Source organism: Acanthisitta chloris, unplaced genomic scaffold (genome assembly GCF_000695815.1).
Source record: "Acanthisitta chloris isolate BGI_N310 unplaced genomic scaffold, ASM69581v1 scaffold1210, whole genome shotgun sequence".
NCBI lineage: Eukaryota > Metazoa > Chordata > Aves > Passeriformes > Acanthisittidae > Acanthisitta > Acanthisitta chloris.
The window spans coordinates 177,805-190,741 of record NW_008649755.1 but is presented as its reverse complement, the minus strand read 5'-3'; positions in this window follow the sequence as shown (position 1 = coordinate 190,741).

Sequence of the window (12,937 nt, the reverse complement as noted above, 5' to 3'; positions counted from 1 at the left end):
TTTACATGACCTACAATTGGCCTGGGACAGCAGAACCCTTCATCTTTATCCACTGATCTGTATCTCTGATCATATCCACATCAGAGAGATCTGCTGAGGGTATTTCTCATGTGACACGAGTGTCACCCAAAGGACTATCATCATTTCAGAGACACCAGTGCTCTTCCTTTTGCATACTTGTATGTCTGTGTGTGTCCCCAGCACTCTCCAGCTCTGCTCCTCACCCCACTGCAGCAGCCTGCAGGCAGGCAAGCCCTGAGGCAGCACATGGGGCACACGCTAATATTTATCACTTTGTTGTTATTGATTAGTCCCTCAGGGACTTACAAATAATTCAGCCTGAATAACAGCATCCAGCAAGTGCAGCTGCAGTGACTGGCAATGCATCAGAGCTGAGGGAGAGGAAAAGAGTCTTCCCTGGAAACTTTCATGCATGGACAGGTGTGTTGCTGTGTGGGTGGACATGTTTCACCAGCCTTGCCATGTGGTGATGGATGGGTGACAAGACACCCCCAAAAAAGACAGAATAGGAAAGTCAGAGTACAAAAGAGCTTTACATGAGATTTGTTTCAGTATGAAGCAAAACCTAGTGCAGGATGGGGATGCCACTGCCAGCCTTGTGCTCTGGATTTAGGGGAGCAGCTTGGGGTCCCCAGACAGCCAAGGGATGAGTGTAGCCTTCTGACACATCTGTCAGCTTCACTCTCCTGACGCTGCAGCTGATTTCCCAGTTAGGTTTGGAGATGACAGTGCTGTCACTCAGCTGTGCTTTTTCACAGCAGTTAAGAAGTCATATAGTAAGCAAAACTCCCAAGCTCCTGATGAAACCTGTCTCAGGAGGGAGTTTTCTCATCAGAGTATTGACTGGTGTTTTGCTAAAAGAAATGTGTTAAACCCCAAGATTCCAGGTAACTTCAGCCTCAACTTTAGTGAAATCCAGAAGAAAATGGATTATTAGGAATTACATGTTGCTGAAATATTCTGTAGGGCTAAGTGAAAGGGTTTGTCCTAACATGATCAGAAATGTCACTTCATGCCATTCAAAGTCATTCAGCTAAGAGCAGCTGCATGAGAGGGGATCTGAACCTTCATCCACCAAAAGCTGAGTCCATACACCCTGTGTCACCTTCTCCCACTGAGCTCCCAGAGAATAAATATTAAGAATCAGAGAAAACCAAACCAAACCAAAAATCCCCCAGACTTACAGACTATGTTCTGCTGCTAGCACTTGAGGTGGTTTTATTGACCTTTAAGCAATGGTGTCACATATTTCCTCCACCCCTCCTTATTTTTTAACTATGCTAGAAGGCCTTCAAGGCTTGGTCTGGAGCCCTTTGTCAGCATGGACAGGAACTCCTCCACAGCCCTGTGGTTCTTTCAGCATGGCAGAAAAAAATCCTTTAAACAAACCCGCAGTGTAACTCATCCGAATTAGTCCTGCTGCTGGTTGTGGGAGGAGAACCACTTGCAAAGCAGGGAATGAATCACTTGCTAATGAATATTAAGCTTGTTTGGAAATGGAACCGAAAGAACTGAGTCAACACAGACTCTCCTCCCTGTGGGAGACAGAGCTGCTTTGGATGGCAGCAGAAATCCCCTTATCACACCCAGCACATGCCGCAGGCGTGTTTGGTGTGTGCAGCATCCTCGTGTCTGCACACAGCCCTGGTATAGGATAACCACACATGGGTTTGGATGTGCTGCAAGGGCCATCACTTCATGGGCTCTCCTAGCAGCAAATTGCAGGGGTGAGCTGAGACAAAGTGCTCCAAGTCTTCCAGGGGCTGTGCCTCCACCTCCCCTCACTGTGGGAATAAATCCTGCCTGTCATTCCCTTGGCTATGACAGCACCAGGCTGATCCAAACCACTTGTTCATCCCCATCTAGACACAGTGAGACTGAAGCAGGATCCTATGTGCTCCAGGGTGTGTGGGATGGCTGCAATGCTCTCACCCTGCCAGGCTTTCTGCAGAACACTGGGCTGTCCAGAGGCCTTTTGGCAATAATGAGTGGGTTTTTTTGTGTGAGCTACTAGATAATGCTCAGATTTCTGCAGAGCCACACTAGAAAACATGGATGAACTTCTCAGAAGACATAAACTATACTGCAATGTAATGTGGACATGGAAAGGGGCCAGGCTCAGCACTTCTTTTCACAACAATTTATGGGTTATTTCAATGCATTTTAAATTAGATAGTGCTTTCCGTTGTTGGTTCAGCTCAATCCATCAAAAACCCTACAAGAATCAGAAGGAGAAAAGGAAGTTAAGGGTGGTCGGAAATCGAGCCAAAATGTTAGGCAAATAAAGAAACCCAGACTGCTCTGTGTGAGCAGCAGTATCTGGGGTTAATGACACTTTTTAATTCAGATTGAAGGAGAGTAAAGGAAATTCTTAAGACTGAAAAATATTGCTGTAATGTGAACTGCAGTTCTCAGCCAGCTTTTGTTCTGAAGCTATTTATTTGCCATGACTAATTTGGAGTTTCAAGTGTGGTCACTGCCTCACACGTGGCAGTGTCTGAGCTCTCTGGGCACCAGGACTTGAGGTACTTGGAGCCCAGGAAAGGAATGCTGCCAGTTCCCACCGGCAGTGCCAGCCTTGCTCTGGAGCCCAAAAATGAAAACCATCACACTGAGTTTCTAAAATGCACTTCATATGTGTGCACCAAAAGTAAAGAGTGGATGCAGACTCAGATTGTTGCCTCACTATTTCTCATCTTGTCCTAATTTTATTTTTTTAGTTAATCAGACACTGAGAAGCCAAGTGACAACACAGAGGTGATTTGGGAAGGGCTGGTGGGCTGCAAAGCTAGTGTCAGCAGGACCAGTTCCTGGGTCAGCTCTGCAGTTGTCCCAGTTTTAAGGGTATACATAAGGTTGATAAGTTTGTTCAGCTGAGCACCATTTCCTATTTTCCATACCCAGGAAGGCAGGGCAAGGCAGGCAGCACTTCAAACACAGGTGGTTTAGGGTCCTCCCCCTGCAGATCTCCTCCTTCCCAGCACAGACAGTCTCTTCATTTGCTGTTAATAAGGATGAGACAGAGGGGTTCAGGAGGACTCTGGGTTCATTTATGGCACTGCCACTTTCAAATTCCTTCAGTTCTGTGTGACGCACATCGGGCACGAGCTGAGATGCACCAGGCAGAGAGCTGGGCTAAAAATAAACCTGAAGTGTCACTGCTGTGTTAGTCTCCTGTTGATATTTCTTGGTTTGTTTTATAACGTCTTCAAGGCTAGCCAAAGCCAGTGCAGGGGGAAAGGGGGGAAAGGAATTTTTGCTGTTGAGGCTGGACCAAGAGTCAGCTGGTACAAACGGTGTAATTTCACTGAGTGGATACAGAGCATTACAGTCACTTTGGTACTGGTTTACACTCATACTGATATATACTAAATAAGAAGTATATAGCTTGTGCTAATAATGCATTATTATATTAGGAAGAGATATTTAATGGATAGAGTGATCAGGCATTAGAATGTGCTGCCCAGGGAGGTGGTGGATTCACCATCACTGAAGGTTTTCAAGATGAGACTGGATGTGGCACTTAGTGCCATGGTCCAGTAACCATGGTAGGGTTGGACTCTATGATCTTTGAGGTCTCTTCCAACACCGTTGATTCTATGATTGATAACAATTCAATTTGTGTTAATTAACTAAAGGAATGAACAAATTAAATCAGCACTTACCTACCCATGTGAAAGAAAGTAGCTGAGTACAGGCAGCCCCCAAACAGAGACCAGTGGGACAGGAGATGATGGTGCAGTGGATCTTGCATTAAGGACTTGTTTGGTCTATGGAGAGAAGGACTATATTTTTTTTGAGAAAAGTTTCCAAATAGGAATTTGGGAAAGAAAGTGTATGCCTTTAAATGCATGTGGACATTGCATTAATTGCCTGGGAGGTGTAAGGTCCCTGCAGTGGGCAAGGCACAGCTGCATCCCTACTCTGTGATGGGCACAGGCAAGACTAGTGTGGTCCCCTGTGCTGTCCTTCCCAGGGAGCACCTGCCTGCCCCTGGCTTGGCTGCTCCTGCTGTGGCCAGGCTGCTGGAAAGTAGCTCACAGCACTTTTTTCTTTTGCCTGGAGGCAAAAAGTAATTTCTTCCTCTGAAGGCTGTCCTCTACTAATGAATGCAAACCATCAGTGAGCAGTCATGCAAAATCGGGGATGACGTGGCAGGCAGCGGCTTCCTTTCAAGGCACCAAAAAAGCCCTTTTAAGTTTAAATTTAGTGAAGAATTAAAAGCACATATAGGCAGACTCTATCAGGAAGTGAAATATTTGATCTTGGCTATTAATCTGTTATAAGAATACTTTCATTTCCTTGCCATATGTATCCAGTGATAGACTTTCATAAATGAGATCACATTAAAATGTACTTTTAGTTTCTAGTCAAATCTCTTTTATTATTATGCAAGTCCTAGTTAGGGAAAAAAAAACAATTACAGAAGCAGAATAAGAAGTGTAAATTATTTTAACCCATTTATATAAGTGAAATACAGCTCTGACTTGAAGGCTATACATTGTGCAGTACTAAATGCTTTGGGAAGAAGTTGCTCCATCGCAGCCACACTATTAACTCTGGGATAATTTACAGGCAGTGGAAATACATATAGAGCCTAAATGCAGCTCATGTAGCATGAGGCTGCAAGGGTTCAAGTCTTGACAACATCCAAACACAGAAAGACTCAATACAATCCAGTCATTGGTGTGAGCAAGTGGTGCAAGAGTGTCAGACCCCTCCTCATCCCCAAACTGGTTGGAGTTGGGCCAAGGCACTAGTGGTAAGTCATGAACATCCAGCCTATATGGTCCTAGATGGAAGAGAGTATATGGGCTCTGTTTTAGCCTGAGCTGGACTGGCTTCACGCAGGGCACTGGCTCAGGTGACCTCCCCAGAGTACTGCTGACCAGAAGATGCTGTTCTGATTTTACACAGATATTTTTATAGAGAGTATGTTCATATTTACATACTGCGTTTGGTCTCTTGTCTTATTGAGTCAAATGTCTATTTTATAGATTGTCTGTAATTACTGTGAGCTGACACTACTGACACTCTGCACCACTGGCAAAGTGTTTTATGAACTTTCTGTGTGGCCAGCAAGGCTGGGAGGCTCTGCTCCCCCAGTGCTGCCCTGTGCTCTGCCAGTGGCTGCTGATGGACATCTGCAGGGATTGTGTTGGGGATTGTGTTGGGAATTGTGTTGGGCTGTGACTGCAGCAACATGGATGGGCAAGTGGCTGAGGGCTGTGGAGAGCTGCAGGGTGTGCTTTGGTGGAACATTAATTCAGAGGCAAAGGGACCACTGACAGCCTGAAACCAGCATACAGCATCATGATGGATGCTTCAGGGCAAGAGGGAAAAAGTGGTTTATATCTTATAACTTACTTCGGCTGATTAGGCAAAAATGTCTGTTTTACATCTCAAAATCTGTATCATATTCCTGACACATTTCAAATGTCTTTTCATTTCCATTCAAGCAGCCTGACAGAGACCCAGCAGGGGCCACAGCATCTGCTCTGTCACACTGCAGGAGCAGACAGCTTCTCTTCCAGAGTCACAAATGCTGCAGATCCAAACACGGATGGGGCAGCTACTGGTGCACAGCAAATGAGTACATTTCCATCATGCTTTAGCTGAAAAGTCCAATCTGGCCTTTTCCAGAAGAGGGTCCAGCTAGAGGCTTAAATCTGCAAAACACAGCATACTTTTGGATCGTGTTAATGCTATTAAAAATTAACGTGGAACTCCTTGCCCATGAGATCAGGATCCCGGTGTGACTCTGCTTTGATTGAGAGCTGCCCAGAACAAACTAGTTTGTCCTGGCAATTTAGACCAGGCCACGTGGTATCTGAGCCTGGTCCCTGCCTAAATTCCACCAGCTCCAGGTTCAGCCCTTCCTCAGCCAGATGGGATTCACAGTCGGTGCCTTGGCTGTGCCCTAGCTCAGGGTCCTGCAGCCAGGGCTCCCAGCCTGGGGCTGATAGGTGAGGGAGTAACCCACACCAAAGTGCTGGTTTGGTACAGAATAACCAAGAAAGATCATCTTTCTTAGTTATTAGTTATATTAATCAAAATTGCTGCCTGTGTCTGGTCTTAACTATAGTAGATCCTCACGCATCTTCCACCTTTTAAACATTAATAGACAGCAAAGATTTACAGCTGTTTGCATTTGTGAAGCCTCAGATTACTCACAGCTTCTGATTTTGAGAAAATAGGCTACAGATTCTTTAGTAACGGATGAGGAAATGTCAAATATCTGGGCACTGAAACAAAATCCCCATTGTCAAGGCAATTAAATGCCTCGTTCCTGTTGCACTTGGTTTACTGTGCAACTGTTGGCAAACTGCTGTGCACTAGGTTTTGTGTCATTACTGTGAATTAACCATGTTCTAGACTCTATAAATACTAATTACAATCAAGACAGCTTAGGCATGGCAGATGCAAAGCTGTGATGATGCTGTCTCCAGCAAACAGAGATGCACAGCCTCTCCTGCCAGCATCATGCTGTAGGCAGCTCAGCCTGCCCAGTCCCTGATGCATCAGGATTTCTGTGGTCATCTCACAGAGCCAGTTCTAGCTGAAATCTACAAAGCAAACAAAAAAACTTGAGCACCTGGTAGCTTGATGCTTTTATTTTTTTCCCTTTTCTTTAAAGTAGTGTCCAATGACATATTTGGAGGTAATTAAAACAAAGATTGAGTGGTTGGGGTTTTTTTACCATGCCATGAGTATTAGCAGCCAGATGAGGAATAAACCAGCACAAAAGCAGCATACTTCTTATACCAGCTATAAATAAATCCAGGCTTTAAATCTCAGAGCAGGCATTTTTTTCCCCTTCTTCCCCTCCACAGAAAATCTTTTCTTTGTGCCAAGACTAAAATATTAGCACTGTGTTCCCTCCTCTGTTTAAACAGACCTCATTGCATCTAAGTGCCAAAAAAGTGGAATTCCTGAACAGCAGGTGAAAAGAAAACACAAGATCAAAAGCAGTTCTGCTGCCAAGAGAACCTGCAGCATGGCTTGGGGGTGCATGAAAAGTCACACAGACTCCTGGTGGTGTCAAAGACTTTTGGAAGGTCGTCAAGGAGGGTTTTTTTCAAGCATCCCACATCAAAATGCTGCACTAAGAGACAAACCTGCAGTACATCATGGGCACGGTGCTACAGATACTGATCACCCACTTGTAGGAGAATTTAACTTCTTCCCCATCACATCTTTAAGCAGCTCTAAGAAATCAGTGCTCTGTGTGGAGACCATGGGGGTATGAAAATAAATTTAGGTGCTCATACTGGGTGAACATTAGGCAGTGGCTGGTTTGGGTCCATAACCCATCAGGGAACTATGGAAGAAATGTCTCTTTCTGAGCTCATCCTTGCAGTTAAGGCAAAGGACATATTTTGCTGCTCTTGAAACCAGCCAGCCCAACATTAATTAATATTTATGCACCCAGCTGGATATTCACAAGCCCATGACAGAATCCTTTCTCTTTGGATGATGTACCCTTTGGGGATGCATGGAGGAAACCGCTCCAACACTTTTCATCGTTGATGGTTTTCAGAAAAGAGACTTAAGTCAACCTCCTCATTAATCCCTTCTGACCCTCTGCCTACCATTCCCTGACATCATTGGAAAAGGCATGGAGACTCTGGCCCAAATGCAAACATCTGGGTTTGAAAACAAGCAGAACTTGGCCAGAAAAGCTCAGACGTGTCTCTGGATCCTGTGGTGCAGGCAGTGCTGGGAAACCTGCAAAGTTCAACCACCTTCCTGCACTGGCAGCAGAACCTCAGGTCAGGCTGCAGTACTGCACACCTGTAAGGGATCCTCTGACCAAAGAAACTGATTCCCAAAAAGCATCTATGAACATCTCCCCCATAATTGCTACAGCTGGGAAACAGCCTGAGCCATGACTGATGGGGCAGCAGCACTGGGATCACAGGTCAGAAATGCTTGAGCCCATTTTTCCTCCTAAAAATGGCCAAGCAGCAAAGTCCTTTCAGTAAGATCCACGTTGGTGGGGTTGAAAATGATACAAGCTGCACATGTGCTCCTAAAGACAGCCTTTTTTTTTTTTTTTATTTTAAAACTCTGCATCTGAAAACACAGTATGACAGAAAGCATTTATATACACTGCAGTGTTTTTGGTATAATACAGTATTTCATACATCCATTTCTTTTTCTGCAAAAAAATTTGCTTTGTCGGACAAACAACCAAACTCCCATTGACAAAGAATACAGCTAAGGCACATTGTTTCTGCTAAATGAAAGACAAAAGGGTGCAAAAATGGGTAGTGCAATAATTGCTGAAAATCACATTCTACTACAAGAAAAGCATTCTGACTTTGAACTTTGATTACTGGTCAATTTAAGACATTTCAATATCTCATAAAATACTCCTTTAAATAAATAGCAAAATATCTACATCTTTCAGTGTGTTCCATTTGAATTTCCAATTTTTTTTTAGACTTTCCTGTATATACATGGTTTTCTTTTTTCTTATTCAATAGATTACAAAATATTTCTGTACAATTTTATGCATATTATGATCTATAACAAAATAGTTATTTCTTAAAACTATATTACCACCAGTCTTTGAAAATGACAGAATAGGAATAACTTATCATGGACTATGTTAGGCAATACAAAAATCCAATCAACCCAAAACAGAACCAAAAGGACAAAGTCAGAAAAATAATTTCATTACATTGAATTATTTTTTGTTTCACAAATCTTGTTTTCTATGTAAAACCTTTTCAGTTGCCTTTGGGTTGTATCCATATCTGAATACCAAAACAGGGTAGGATTTGGGATTCCTAAAAGCACTGCAGCCTGCCGGGAATATTGGTGCTACTGAAACACGACAGTTCTCATGGAGAAAAGTATGAAAGAAACCCAACATACACAGCCTTAGCAGAAGTCATTGGTTTCTGCTGACTTTGACAACCTTTGGATAAAGCTCCAAAAGCCAGATTTTTGTTTTTGAAATGCATTTATGACTTTGATGGTACAACTAGACTCCACTATGTTCCAAGTGTCCTGTCAGATTCCCACCCACCACTCAAAATCTGGCCCCATGTGGTGACATTCTTCAGATTTTAAGACCATACCATCAAGAAGATATTTATTCTCCCAGCTACCAGTACAAATCTGAGAGGAATGCTGCTACATCATGTTAAAATGAGTGAAATTACTCCACAATTTGTCTTGTGCAGCTGAGAGCAGTCTGTCCTGTTGTAGTCTGAAGATAAATAAAAGGTATTAAGTTTGTACTTTGTAGGTAAATAAATCAACCTAACTTATCTACAGTGAGTTGCAAAAGAGCTCACAATTTCCTAAGGTTTATATGAGCCTTCCTTTTGCCCAAAGGGAAGGTCATTTTCTTCCCTTAAAGACTGCATTTGTAAGCAATTTCTATTGTATTTGTGAAGTGTAAGCTGACAGCAACACAACTGAGCTGTAATAGAAATCTCAAGGTGCCTTTTATTCATTCCACAACAAACAGAGAAAGTGAGCAAGACACAGACAACACCAAAGTTCCTAACACAGTTTAAGGCCACATTTAGAAAGGATCAAAGTAAGGCTTTCTTTAAGGGGCAACACACTGGATGCCACAATGGGAACAGACACCGAGTGATCCAAAGCTGATAGGATTCACCCACAGAAAAGCTGAAACAACATCCTGGGTTTGGCCAGCAGGTCTGTGCCTTTTTGGATCGAAGCAGGAAAAAAAATAATGTCATAGACATCTTCCTCCAGAATATTCCCAGCAAACTGAAGGTGCTCCCCTAGCAAGAGTGCTATCTTCTCAGTCGAGGGTGTTAATTACAACAGAACCAAAGACAAGCCAAGTCATTACAATATACAAATGCAGCGCAATGAACCGCGCCTAGAATCGTCACTCTGTTATCAGAGGCACCTGTACAGTATCTTGCTGTTTATTTGGCAAGGTTATAAGTAATACTTCTAGGTTTTAACAAAGTAGAAAGAGAATTTGCATAGATTGTACATTCAGTTCAAGGAGATTTCTGGTACCTTTTTTTTTTTTGTTGTTCTCAGGTAAACCTGTCTGCAGACACAGTGAGGTAGCAGCTGTGATAGCACCCATGAGCAAAAGAAGGTAACCAAGGCAGAAGCAAAGAGCAGAGTGACCAACACACCACTGTGAGTAGAAAGGAACGGACTCAACATGGTACCTGCAGCGTCACATTGTGAGGGTTAACAGCTGCCAATGCCACACTGAAGTGAGACACTTAATGCTGGGTAACATGGGCTGTAAGATCCCGTTGCCTTAGTTTTAAATTGCCTTATTCTTCTTTCCCTTACTGTGATGGTGGTGGTGAAGGTTTTGAAGGCCAATGTCTTTACCTTCGAAGGGAATTAATTACAAATCAGACTGTTTGCTTGCTCTTGAAAACCTGCAGGTAAACAGGTGTTGCCCTACAAATTCCTCCTTGCTGCCTTTAACCCTAATTCACATTTCTTTGGCTCCTATGGGCCTGGCTGCAGCAGCAGCTGCCCTCAGCAGGGCTCTGCAGCAGGTATTCCTGCTCTCAGGAACTCCTGCTGGGCCCTGAAGGGCAGTGCTCCGTCCCCTCCAATGCTGCATTGCTCCCTACCCTCTCTATGGGCATCACCTCGGAGCTGTCTTGGCAGAAGTCTGAGGGTTTTGTCTGGAAAGGCTTTTTCACGTGATGGTTTCAACTGTCATTTAATATCAGCTTAAGGTAATGTGCTAAGAATCCTTAAGACTCTATTGGAGGTCTTGAATGGTAGAAATAAATGCACATATGGATCATTATCTTATCATAAACAGATTGAAGCAAAGGCCAGTGGGAAATGCTGTCAGCTACTTCCTGCAGGCCAGTCTTAGTCTGTTGCTGAAATAAATAACAAAATCTCCTCTTACATACACCAGATACCAACGCCAGCAAATCAGGAAAAGGTAACTCCTGACTTTCACCAGCTCCTTCCTGTGTGCAAGCACTGAACTGACTGAAGGCTGCTCTGAAAAGTAAACTTTTCTGATGTGCAGCTAGGGTTTTAGAAGAAGCCTAAGGGATTTGGCTCACACAAATAGAAAAGTTCCTCTTCAACGGAAAGGGGTGGAGTTGGCCAAAGTTTCACGTGGCCAACTCCTGAAGGTCTGGGATTTGGGAAGACAACAAGAAGGGCGTGATAGCCAGCAGCAAGCTGGCAGCTCTCTGACAGCTGAGATGAAAGAGAACTAGAGAAATCAATGGAAAGCTGGTCCTCATTGCCTGGCCACAAGAAAAATCTGGATCTTATTTTCTTTTTTCTGGGAAGTCAAAGCTGAGATCTCAGGGTATCAGTGGTTCTCAGCCCTGCTGTGCAGAAAAAGCCCAGTTTGTTCTAAGTTTTGTGCAGCACAGTTGTGTCAAACTTTTCCAAAGTTTCATCATCTTCTTTACCCTTCACCTTTTGGTTTGGTCCAGTTTAGACTATCCCAGTTCTAATTCACTGACTTCACTACTCTGCTCACTATAATCGTAGCTAAGAGTGATGGAGGCTTCATTAGCTTTGCAATTAGTGCTGCAGGAGATGGAGAGAAAATGAATGCACATTGGTTGGTCCTTTTGAAGGTGCTGCAGGATCACTGTTAATATGCTGTTAAACAACTGTACAGGCATTGTGCACTGAAGCCAATACCAAGGAAAGTCAATTTGTAACACGTGAATGCACATTCCTGTATCTTTAGGCTTAGCAATAACAAAGGCTTAACAAGAGAGATACAGAGGGACTTTCTTGTATAACACTTGCTATCATGAGGGAATTGTTAAAATTCTCTGCTTGCCGAGAGCACAAAAAATGAAGACATAATTTCAATTCTAAAAAGAAACCAACCCCTTGAATATCCGAAAATGAAAATGCAAATATTACTACTCAATGTCCAAATATCATCAAAGAAAGAATTGGACAAATCTGGAAATAAACTGTCATTTGAGCTATTTCTTTTAGCCTCAGGGTTTAATATTACCATATAAACAGGTTTGCATAATGCTAAGACTGACTTTGGACAGAATTCATCAAATCATGTACGTAGATGTTCTGCATTTTGCCTCATTCCTTTTCTGTGTAATATGGATTGATCACAGGAGTTACATGGCTGTCGTGTGGAATGGGCAGGGAATTTAAACAAGCAAAGCATTACACACAGAGGACAAATGTGTGCTATGGAAATACAGCCCTCTCCCACTGAAAGGGATTTTGATCAAACCTTTCTTCAGCTGGAGTCCTGTACAGCAAGGACTGAGCAGTGTGATGGGAAAACAACACCTGCACATCCAGATGAAGATGCATAACTTGCTTGTTTTGTACGAATTGCAGTCCCTGCTCTGAATTCTCCTTTTCACCAAATGTAAGATCTGTGAAGTTATTCTCTTCTGCCAATCGACAATGTTCATCACAGGCTCCCAGTGCTGCTGTTTCAAACCAGAAAAGCCACTAAGCAGGACACTGGTTTTATAGCAGCACTACCACTGCATCTGCTTGGAGCCAGCTCTGATCCCTGAGGCAGAGTCTGGCTTTACATGGTTTTTATTCAGAACTACAGAGCTTTGTAACTCAGAGTCCCACATATAACTTACGGATCTATGTCTGTATATTAATAGCTATAGTAGAGGTGGTTGTTTAGGTCCAAAACTCGACACTGCCCCCAGAAGATGTTCCAAACATGGCAGTTTATCCTTTGGTAACTTCAAACACAGACAGCATTTACCCCTAGCATACTGCCACACCTTTTATTTATGCTGGACTTGACTCTGAAGTCCTCACTCTGTGGAAGTTCTGCCTGAGAAAGGACTTCAGGTCAAGACCTGCAGCACTGGGATTGGCAACCTGCTACAAAACTTCACTGTGTAGATTAACTAATTTAAATTTTGCTCTGAGATATTTGAAACCTAGCATATAATGCAAA